Source organism: Sturnus vulgaris, chromosome 1, assembly GCF_052056855.1.
Source record: "Sturnus vulgaris isolate bStuVul1 chromosome 1, bStuVul1.hap1, whole genome shotgun sequence".
Taxonomy (NCBI): domain Eukaryota; kingdom Metazoa; phylum Chordata; class Aves; order Passeriformes; family Sturnidae; genus Sturnus; species Sturnus vulgaris.
In genome coordinates this window covers 65,501,476-65,513,820 of record NC_142243.1, presented here as the reverse complement: position 1 = coordinate 65,513,820, position 12,345 = coordinate 65,501,476, and the positions used below count along the sequence as shown (strand labels likewise).

The 12,345-nt window shown below is 39.5% G+C and overlaps 1 long non-coding RNA gene across 2 annotated transcripts in view; it reads right to left on the bottom strand.

The window, feature by feature from the left end:
- The window catches only part of LOC148225266 (uncharacterized), an 88,281-nt gene that overhangs the window by 19,902 nt on the left and 56,034 nt on the right, over positions 1-12,345 (bottom strand). The window contains exon 5 of one of the 2 annotated variants that reach the window (XR_015799537.1): positions 6,762-6,863. The exons of the other annotated variant lie outside the window; for it this stretch is intronic. This is a non-coding gene — a long non-coding RNA (uncharacterized LOC148225266). The remainder of the gene's footprint in view (positions 1-6,761; positions 6,864-12,345) is intronic. 2 annotated transcript variants of the gene reach the window in all.

Genomic DNA, 12,345 nt, shown 5'->3' with positions numbered 1-12,345 from the left:
GCCAGTAAAGAAGATGGAACCAGACCCTCAGTATTGCCCATTTATGGGACAAGAGCAGGTGAACAAGAGCGGAAATACAAAGAAGTCAACTTAAATGTAAATAAAACTTTTTTTTCTGTAAGGATGGTCAAACACTGGAAGAGGTCCTGGAGAGTCTGGGGAGTCTTCATCCTTGGAGATATTCAAAGCCCAAGATGATGTGGCACTGAGAAACCTGCTGTATTTGACCTGCTGAGTGCAGACTGGATGATATCCTGAGGTCTTTTTCTTCTGCAGCTGTTCTGTGACATTCTGTCCTTTGAAATAAGGGCATCAGTGCTAAGCCAGCTTGTCTTTCCACAAGACTATTGGAGTACAAGCAAAATTCCATAAGTGTACTTTTTCTTCATCACCTCTTGAAGTAGCAGTCAAAGGAAGTTGGTGTCCTATACTTGGATTTTAGCAAGACTCATAGCAGCTTGGCTATCTTTACCAACTATCCTTCAACGCTAAAGCCAGCATGCTTTATAGCCAATGATGTTAGAAAACCTGTGTTAAGGAAAAAGAAACAATTGCAGAATATTTCCAGTCTCAGGCCAGAGGCAGGATGTCCAAGACTGAATCTGTCTGAAAAGTCATTTCCTTCTGATGTAAAAGACATTCTCTTTTTAATTCTCCCTCCTGCAAATACCATTGCTTTCTTATTTACTAAATGGGGCCAAATATCAGCCAGCAGAAAGTATCTAACGTGTCCCACGGTAAGTATCAACTTCTACCCATTATGGAAAGCTTTATGCAGGTCTGTAGAAAATAAGTGGCTCTTAAACGAATCTTTTCTAGAAACAAAATAATTCTCTCAGCAATGTCTTAACATTTTCTATGGAGGGGAAAAACAAAAAATATCTATGTCTAGAATATCTCCGCTGAAAGTGTGCAAAAGGCTCTGCTGCAGTAGAGATTGCTCTTTCTCCTTGCTCCTTTCTTATACTTTCACATCTCCCTATAGCATGGTAAGGCAGGTTGTTTATTTCTCCAAAGAAATTCCTGCTAAATTATTGTGTAAAATGTTGGTTCCCTCGTGTGGTGTCTTAGCTGACACTTCGGTTGTGGATGCCTCTACCCTCACAGAGCAGAATAAGGTTGCTTCAGGAGTATTTCTTACAGACGGGAATCAGGAAAATCTGTCCTTTTATACTGTCTCTGCTCTCATAAATACGTGATCTGTCCCAAAACATCCAACTATGGGTCTGCCAGCCAGACTGCCTCAATGGAGGGTATGGTACCTGACCCTGTGATGGTTTCAGGTTGGCCTAAGTGCAGCCCAGCAATTCCTGGTTCAGATGCTTCTCCTTCGGCTATTTTGCTCTGTGAGCTGCTGGCATCACGCTTATGTCATGCCCGAGGATGGCACCACAGCCTAAAAAGAAGGCAAAACTGAGGAGCCCTGTGCTAACCAGAAGGTATTTCCTCCTTGTGAGTGCCCTTTTGGCTTCAAAACGATTTGACACAAGGGACTCTGAGAAGCCTCCAGGCCTCCAGTAGGACTGGAAGTTGTGGTAATCACAGGGTCTGTCTGCACTTCTCTTTGTGCAGGCAGCAAAGAAGGAAGATACAAATGCAAATGAGGATGTCTTCTGTGACAAAGGAGACTAACAGCACCCAATGTCTGGCTTGTACAAGTGATTATTCGCACTTTTTTGTGCCTTTCCAAATGCAGAATAGTTCCTATTCACACACATGAATGACAATAAGGTTTACTGCTTATTATTTATATCATTCATTTCTAATACAAACTATGGAATACAGGATATAGGGAAATATTATTATAAATATTGCGAGATTACCAGAAAAGCAGATGAACTTTTCTCATATAGGAATATAGAATAATAGCAGCCATAATAAGTTTGAAAATCCCAAGTAGTGTGCAAACAATAAAATGCTACAAAAGTAATAAATCCACAAGGTTATTAGCGCAAGAACAATGATGCAAATGGTTTCAAGTCTCATTTGGCTTTGAGCATTTTCTTCTAGGTCGGTGATTTGAATAAGAGGTAGGCAAACACTGCAGAAGATTTTGTGTAAATATTTGTTTAGTGTTTCTAATGAATTCACTTAGTTTGTGTTTATTTTCCACTAATACTGTAGTACAGTGGTTCCCAATCTGCTGCACATAGAAAGCCTGATGCTGTAGAGGGGGAAGATGGATCAACCCCAGGCCATACACCCTTGTCACAGTGAATGTCTTTTGTGGCAAATTCATGGATATGATTCATTTTAAACATAATTTAATATTGGCAAGCTGGTCAAAGAAACCCAATTCTGTGTTTGTTCACATGAGAATTTGTACCATATGCTTTGGATATAGGAATAGGATGCATTTATTCTGTCCAGGAAAAAGCTTATACACTGAATCATCACTAAGCCTGGGAATTAGTATTTCAGCTTCAAATATTCAGAAAAACAATGTGATTCACAGATATCTGTTTCTTACTGAAAATTATTTGAAATAAATATAGGAACACTGATATTTTCACAACTACTAATAAAAACAGAAAGACGCAAAATACATTTAACAGCTGATGCACGATTGCTAACCAGACATTATATTACATTTTAGTTATTATTTTCAATACACTTTGTTCAAAAATGGGCCCTAATATGCAATGCCTGACAGCAATTCATAGGCATCTATGGAAAGAGTTTAGCTCAACTTCTACAGGAACAGTCTCACAAAAACAGCACTGCAAACACAATATGTACTGCCTGGCAATATAGCAAGGAAGCCATGGGGAGGCAACAAATCTCACTTAAATGTTAACTCCCTCCCTCTTTCAGCTGGCTGTTAGATAACACACTGCTGAAGCACCAGTGTTAAGTAGGACTTAGGAAGGCAGGGAACATGGGTAGTGCTGTTCTAGCAGAGTGGCAATACACCCCCTTTAAATACATGATGTTGCTCATAAAGCTGTTCCCAGGCTAAGATATAATAAATTCTTCCCTTTTCCTAAGGAAGCACCATCCAATTCAGTTTCAGGTTTAGCAATGTCCAAGTTCATTACCCAGCTTCATCCCACCACCCATCCCATGGATTCTTGCCCAACAAATTTCCTTTTGGAATTTCATCTTTTCACCATCCAGCGTGGTTAAGTTTTTGTTGGGAAGTGGATGTTTCCAAGGCTGGAAATAAAATGGTAGTGAAGGCCCTGCTAAAATAAATCTTGCTGAAGCCAAGGATACTGGAAAATGAACGACTAATGTCTAACCTACTATGTTGGCCACAATCCTGGGTAAAAGAGCTACAGGAATATCCAGAAAGCAATAACCTAGATGATACAATTCTAATCAGGATTTTGGATGCAGAAACAGTAATAAAACTCACCCTTCCCATAATCACATGCAATTTATTAACCACAGTGGCTAAAGAAAGCCTTTTGTTTCTATGTTGTTATAAGAACTGCTGTGGTATAAACATGTATTTTAAAAGGACATTAGTTGCTGCTAAAACATTGATTTCTCAAATACAAGAATCCATCTCACAGTTTATGAAATTATAAGACTTTCCTAATTTTAAATAATATTTTTACAGACTTATAAAAAATCTGATGATTGCCAAGAAAAGATAGTTCAGTCTATTTGGAGACTAGCGATTCAGAAACAGATGACAATATAAGGAACTAAGTGTAGTATCTGCATCATGACAAACCTACCACTCTTTACAAAAAATCTTGTGTCCTGTAAATTATGTCCATCAAAAAAATTCCTGGACTTTACTTCATTCTGATGTAAATTCATATGGAATTCCTACATGGATAAAAATCAGCATGATTGGGCTGGTAACTACGAACAAACACATGTACACACATGTGCATACCTGCATAAAACCAACACTGAAGTATATCACGCTGCAATTTGGGAAATGCCAGAGTCAAGCTGGTCTTGGAAATTCCAGATTCAAATTTCCTGCCAGGTGAGCAGGTGAAACACCAGATGTCTACAGCACTTCAGATATTCCACTTTCTGGAAGGCAAGTATGTGTACATATACATACTTGTACATTACGTCTCTTTGGGAAAAAAATAAAGTTACATTTTGAATGAAAAGTGCTGCATTTACTTCCAAACCTCAAGGGCTGTGAAGGAAAGAATGTTACACCATCACAGACCCTTCCAGACAGCCCTTTCCTCCTCTGGCCCCCACCAATTCCTACCCAGATGTTAGAGTCCTACCCTCCCACAGGAGAGACCAGTCTTTCCTGCTCTCTCTCTCTCTCTTTGTAATGGTTTTCCCACACTCTGCTTTCTCTTCTCTGTTCCACTTCTCTGGACTTGGCCAAGACAATTGTCTGGTCTTCAGACATCCCAGTCTCATGGTCCTTGCTCACCAGGTTGCTTTTCTTTCCTTTTAACCTACCATTTTTGATGCAATTGCTCGAGCCCTACAGCCCTATCCTTTTCAGTTCTAGCTCTACTCTTCTTCCTCTCAAAATTTATATCTTTTGCCTTCTCCTCTCCCCAGTTTGTTTCTATAAATACTTTTCATACCTCACACTGCAAGACCCTCACAGATCTGCACTTCTTATCAGATACCTTTAGCCTCTGGCTAACTGCCCATTTCTTCTCCCAGGAGACTGAAATCCCACAGATCCAATTGTAGTCGTTCTTGCTAGACCTTTCCTTTGCCCCACTTCCCATCTTCTGCCCACTCCAGAATTTCTAGCACGTTGTAGCACTATGGTCACAAGATAAATGCCAGTCAGCTACAGCTATTAATTATTGGACTATAATTAAAATGGGGGAAAACTTCAACAGAATTAATTTGCAGTAATTATCCAGAAAAACCCATTTCAGTTTATAGCCAGTACATTTTAAAGACATATTTAGTTTCAGGATGGCCTTACATGGAGGTGTGGAACAGCAGGTTAATTCAAAATTCTGCTCCATACCATAACAATTGTTAAAAGGAACACATGAGCCAAGCAGACAACACTATGGATTTTACCCTAGCCCTGTTCAAGGAAATGCCTGAGCATTCTATTAGAACAATAATCATAAGAAGTGATAATAATAGATTTTTTGCAATAAAATTACTGTTTTGCCATGAGGAGTGTTTAGCTTACCAGCTTGGACACTGGTCATTGTGTGTTTACAAGGATGGAGTTTTAAAATTTATTTTTCCTACTTTGCTTGATTTGTCTTGTCTGTGGTTTTTTTTTTTTTTTTTTTTTAATATATCACAGTACTACTGGCATGATGGCAGCATGTTTAAAAGCTCCTAATATTTCAGTGCTCTTGACAAGCCCATCATTCTTCAACCTGTAGGACATTGTCCAAGCCCTCTCAGAATCATGAGGAACAAGGCCACTGCCTGCTCTCAGGACTGCAGTTCCTGCTGAGACTCAAATACAGCAGAAAATAGATAGTTTTACTGACATCAAAGAACACACTGCATGTCACTGAGAGTGAAGATTCTTCCTTCTGCATTAATTAGGTTTGGATTGGTGCTCTTCATGAGTCATTCTTGGATTCTAGAACTTTCTACAACATACACCTGCTGCTGAGCATGGTACAAGCACAGTCTGTAAACCCACAGATTACATTTCCTCTGCTCTGCCAAAGACAGAGAGCTACCTATTTCCCCACCAAGATGATAAAACTGTAATTCCAGTGACTGATACAGAGAACTGTTTGAATTTTAGGCGAATCATGTGGATTTGTTGAGGGTCAACAGCAATTTTGTGCAGACATGCTGTTTGATTAAGGAGCTGACTGTGATATCAATTATCAGCTATGACTGAGGCTCAATTCGACCATTTCAGATATAATCACCAGCAGTCAGACCTGGCAGCTGTGGTGCATTCCTTTGCAGCAATATAGCTGTGTATAAAATAATGATATTTTGGATAACCCAAGCAGCTGGACTACAACTCATAGCTGGAACTGAAGAAAGTAATATACATTTAATTTAGAGCAAATCTGGCATTTCAAAGTATACAAAGGTCTCAGCTTTATCAGAAGTGACCAACATCTTGTTCCAGTATCACTTTTTTCCTCCTAAAGAAATAATTTCTGGGGTTCTGCAGAATAGGTCATAACAACTTTATCAAATGTGCCTGTGAGTTTGCAGCCAAAATCTTATTGAAAAAGCAACAAGGCTGATATTTAATCGCCATAAGTGAAGCTTTCCTACGAGAAATTCTTTAAGTTTCCCAATCTCTATTTCTTCACAAACCATGGCCAAATGATGTCTTCAAGTTAAGAACCTTAAAGATAGAATTGATTAGTCTCATGGTTGGCAGCTGTGGCTACATGGATCAATTTTCTTCTGTTTTTTCTTTTTCTTTTTCCTTTTTTTTTTTGACATATGGAAATGTTAAGTATTGGAAATATTTTAGGCTACCCACAACTGAAACACTAATTATGTTGAGGAATTCATTAGGTCATTCGAAAAGTATTTTTATTTTTTATGGAGTATTTGGCCTTCTAAAGGACGTAATGAACTTAATAAAGCGTGGTTGCAAAATGTTAATTTCAGAATGTCATAATCAAGTTAAATGATAAAGCCAAGTAGTTCCTGGATATGTCTGCTTACATACATCAGTTGTATATAACAGGCACAGTAATAGGTTCATTGTAGACAAAGGTCTCAAATCCATTTGCAGCTGCTTGGATTCAGCATTCCTGGTGCAAAGCCAGTGGAGCCAGTTTTCCTCCAGTCATCTCACTGCAGTGCCTTTGGTAGGTGAGGAATGAAGCTATGCCACAGGCACAGCTGCTTTCTCTTACCAGAGACCAAAGCAGCTGCAGCCTCAGAGCAGTGGAAACACGGGAGAGCAGATCTGTCCCATCATTAAGTCCCAGAAAGAATGGCAAAAGAGGCAAAACATCCTAAGGAGAGAAAGAGAAAGAGCAACCTGCTTCATAACATTGGCTGAGCATTGGCAAGAAGCCATGCTGTCATACCACATGGAGAACTCCCATGGACGACATGGGATGACAATTCCGTGTCTACAGCCCATTCATCCTGGCAGCACACAGGCATCTGTTCATTCCCTGCACAGGAATTTTTGTAGCAGCAGTTGTAAGGAGGATTAAATAGGTGTCTGATTCTGAGGTACACAGGAAGGACATCAAAAAGTATAATGGTATAAAGTTAGAAGGGCAGCAATGGGAAAGGAATAAGGAAATATTACATAGCTCTTCTGGTCCTCTTTCCCTCTGAACTTAAAAGAAATTACTCTAAGCTGGAATCAGTGTCTGACAGTGAAAATTAGAAGAGAAACAAAAATTGCTTAGTCTAGGCAACATCCTTGGATACCCAGACAAAAACTCTGCATTTCTACTTTCTTGTATGCTTCAGATGTTTTCACAGAGGTAAAGGTAAGATGTGTTTTCATCTGTGCTTTTCCTATTGTATTTCAACATCATTAGAAACTGAATTAAGCTCAAATGGAATTTAAAGCAATAGAAATTTGTCTAGACAGGATTTAACGACATCTATTAACTCAATGGGACTTTCAGATAGCAAAATAACAGTTTGAAAGTTCCCACAAAGGAGCAGGAAAGACGCTTTTATTTGGGTTCAAAACTTTTCTATTTCAATAATGAAAATTACTGAACAGACAGAACACCTTTGGAATTGAATATTTAGTCTTATTTACATATTTATATTTTTTGATCACAAATGCCTACGCATTTTATTTTCACATAAGTGGAAGAACTTCTGAAAATGTCCCAGATTTATTTAATCACCTGCTTCAGGCTCTGAAGGGAATGAAACTGCCATAAGAAGACAAATGACTTGTTCCTTTCTTCTCTAAAGCAAGTTCATGAAGTCGGTTTTCCACTGGATTTATCTATAGTTGGACCTTGATACGACCTAATGGAACAAGTATACTCTCTACACCCAAGATGGAAAGCATAGCATAGAACAGAGGCCAGCCTATAATGGAGCAGAATGCCTTTTCAATGTACCTCCACACACCTTGTGGATTAGGAAAGACAAAGAGAAGCCACGGCCAAAATGCCCCTGGAAGCACCAGTGCTTTGAAGCTTTCTGCTATAGCTGCAGGAAGAGGGGTTGCACACATCTCTGCAAATGAGGATCACCAGGCTGACTCCTCCAATCACTATCACTTTTTGGACCTTGTCATCAGCACCTGATTGCTGGCCATGCTTTGTTCATAGAGCTGTGATCACTTCATTTCTTAAAATAGTGCTTCAAACTGAGTCTGCACACCTCTTGTGAGTGACTCCACAGGTTCATTCAGCATCTGCCCGTGACTTTCCTTCTCTCTGCTGCCCCAAGTAGCCCAAGTTGTGCTAAATCTTGTAAATCCTTTCTCTCTTTGTTATGCTTAATTACATAGTTGTCAATCTTAAAACACACAAAAGAAGGAAATTTGAAAACATTCTGGGATTTGTATTATACTGTTGAATGAACTGGTTTTTTTCCTATTGCACGGGAAAGACAGATTTAAATGAACTTTTCACAGACAAAAAATGGGTGAGTCTTTAACAAGAAAGAAAAGAATTGGCAGGTGTATAATTATTTTACTGCATCTACTTTTGTTACTTTCCTTCCTTACTGTCAGTCTTCACCCTCTCCCCAACTTGGTTAAAAATAATAATAATAATAATAATAATAATAATAATAATAATAATAATAATAGTAATAAAATTACAACCCCCTTCTTTCTATGTTAACTTTGTGGGAAGAACTGCAGCATCCACACACATATAGAAAGAGATCCTTTCTCTGAACAAAGTTATCTGCTGCTAACCACACATCTCTGGACACCCACACTGGAGTTGAGGACTCTGCCACATAACTGAGCTATATCTCAATTACAGCAGCTTAACAAAGTTTGATCAGTCCACAGACCTGGTAAAGTTGTCTAGCCCATACAGTTAATCTGCCTCTGTTGCAAGGTAAAATGCATCAGCTTAAGTCATCATGACACACAGGACCCATTAAGACAGCTCTGATGACAAATGGTAACTGTTTATTCCACAGTAACTTGAGACGTTTGCTCCAGTTAATCACGGGGAAAGAAACTGTCAGGTATGCAACAACAGATCAGAGAAGAATATCCTGCTGTTACTGCTGATGAAGAGACAGACAACTGAAGAAGAAAAGAAAAATCTTATTTAGCCTGTGCTGCTGAAATCAGACCTGTACAATATCTGCTTGCTTGGAGGCTTGGCTATGACCATGAAGAATACAGTCTGACAGGGAAAGAACACATGAATAGGAATGTACACAGCAGGACCACAAAGAGACTAAAGTAAAGCCAGTATGCCATCAGATCAACATTGCTGCTGCTCAGTGTGTGATGCCCACAACAAGCAGTGCCATGTGACTTTGAAAACAGAGGAAGTACCACAGGACAGAGGGGCATTATGGAGCCCTATGGCATCAGTGACTGTGGAGAAAGTGGCAAAATGAGCATGAACACAATTTCTAACATATATGTTAGCATTTCCAATGTGGAAGATCTGACCCACACAGAGACAAGTCTCTTATAAGAACATATTTCCTAAGTTAGCTCAGAAAAGAATCAATAGGAATAATTTTAATCCCTTTAGACACAAGTCTTCATTTTCTGAATGCCAGTGATATGAAGCACCTTAACATCGAATCGTGTTCAAATGTGCTGTCTTTTATGCATTCTGAAGACACAGCACTTTGTGTTGAATTAATAAAATGTGCAGGAAGAAAGGTGCAAATGGAAACCTTAACCTGTTGGATGAAAGCTACTGTCCTGTGGTCTTAGTTTGGTCATTTTCCCTTTCCCCCAAACTCATCTGCACGTGTAAAGGAAACTGAGCATAAAACAGAAGTGCTCAGACCTTATGACCTTCACAATGATGTGAGGTCTGAGAGTCCACAAAAACCAGGCCTTCATTTAGGAAAACATTTCATGTGGTGATTTGGTGTTTCCCCTCAGCAAATCCTTTCTCTACTCCTGGGACAGGCTTTAAGCTGCATCTCAACTTTCAAAAGGTTAAACTGCTTTCTGACAGCTGTTAATGTCTTCTTCAAGGAACTCCTTGAAATCTTATTCTGAGGACATTCATTTGTTGCTATTAAAACGTAACGAATTTATGTTTGTTGTGGGATAGGTAGTCTGTTTAAAACTATTCCCACTCTTGGGAGTGGTTGTAAATAAAACATAATTCTTGCAAGGGAGGTTCATCCAGAAATCTTGCATTGAGACTTTCCAGATGATAAAAACATTTCTAAGACATGAAGGACAAAGATGACTTACAAGAAATACATAAAGCCCTGAGAGTGACTCAGAGAAGGCAGAACCAGGGCCCAGAGGGAGAGAGCACTGGCAGTGTGTTGTATTTTGTGCCTCAGTTATGAAGAGACAGCAGCTTCCCAGGCTTTCTACCCGCCTTCTCCAGCTATTCTGGCCTCCTTCAAGCAGACCAGAACTGACATGCAACCCCTCCTGGCCAAAGTGCCTAACCCAAACATTGGTTCTGGAAGTTATTCCATCCAAGAATTGATAGCAGAAACATCATTATGGTTACCCACTGCTTTCTGTTTGCAAGTTTACATCTGCAGTGATCTCTCAAGCTCGGTCTGAAGCCTATCCTCCAGATGTCCCCAGGCACCCTGAAACCACTGCTACTTCAGCAATAATAAAGCTCCTTTCTCTCTCCTTACAGGATGCTATATTCCCCACACCTGCAGTTTCATTCATCCACAAAACATCCCTTCTCAAATAAAATCAAGGCAATTTTGGAGCATGGTGCTGAGCCACTCACGATGTGTCTTTGCTTTGGGAGAAAGACATGCTTCACTTTCTCTTTCACAACACTTAAATGGTCAGCTGTGATGGGACAACCAAACTCCTTATCCAAGTCTGTCACCAGGTATTTCTGTACCTCTCAGTTGCCTCAATTAATATAGATACACATATACACATTTAATATAGCACAGTGTGTATATAAAGTATATACGCATACTATATGTATATATAATCTTTCCTTACAGTTTACTGTTGCAGACTTGGTTCTTCTGGTGTCTCAGACAGATCAAGAGGGATTTTTTCCCCTCAAGAAAGGAGAATATCTGTGTATCTAACCATATTGCTGCTGCCCACTTCACTGAGTTATTACTTTTATCCTCTCAGCTCACAGAACTGTACTACTTAGCAAAAAAAACCCAGCAAACACAGAATTTGGAAAAGCGGGGTGAGTAGTCCACTCATCTATATGGGAAATAAAAGCCCTGCCTACTAAATCATAGTGAGTGTATGGATCCATTGCCAAAAGAGAGAAAAAAAATTCAGATTTATGCTGCTTTGTGCTCTCCTAGTGGAAATACTGAGCTGATTGAACACGAACTTCTAAAAATAAATTTGAGCAAATCCCATCAGAATTGCTACAGACTCCAACTTCTGTAAAGAAACTGTTGGCTTTTCAGTCCCCCATATTTCATGATCTTTCTTCCAGCGAGTGGGAAACACTGTGCTTACAGTGATGCCTCCCATGCTATAGCAAAGCTGCCAGCTGTCTCAATGTATGCAAATGGAATTATGTGCTGAAGCTTACACTGCCCTTTCTGGGGGGCTGCTCTTTGGCTGTGAATGGCCTCTGACCTCTCCTGACCTAGCAGGAAGAAAGCCTTGCAAATTTGCCAGCAGCTCTACCCAGTCACTTTTAATCAGAGAATACACAGACCTACCAAAACGTTACTCCTACCTGAAACCTTTGTATCATTGCACTTTTGCAGTGCAGATGGGGCTACGATGTGGGGAACTCACCTTGCTTAAGGTAAATTTATCATTCAGCAGCACTCTGCCATGGAAATAAGGAGGTTTACTCTCACATTAGTTACTCAGGTAGATTGGAGGCACAGTTCTTGCACATCACTAGCCAAGGGCCAACCCAAGTATGGCAAAGATGGTTGTTGAATGAAGCTATCCTGTACTTCTTATGCTAAGGCTTGCAGCCTAGGAAAGTTAAATTTACTTATTTCTTTCCAAAGTCTTTCTTACTGTTTATCAATTCCATCCAGGAACACAGCATAAGTAGGTGTTCACTGCATTTTACTTGTCCTCATGAATAGCAGCCACAGCTCTGTCAAAAAATAGCTTTATCCAAGTGAAAACCAGGTACAGTAGCAAAGAAACTCCTGGGAAGTTTTAAGAAGTATTACTGCCCAGGTTAAAAAGTAATCTTCAGTTTATAGATCTACCACTCTCATGCCCTTCTGAAAAAAATGGATTTGTTTGCTTATAAACAACACATTAGCCAGAATATTAATGTACTTACAAGATTAGGCATGCAGAAAATAGCTTCAAAATTAGATTTGTCAATAAATACTTGGAGAACAAGAACAGCTTTTTGGCGA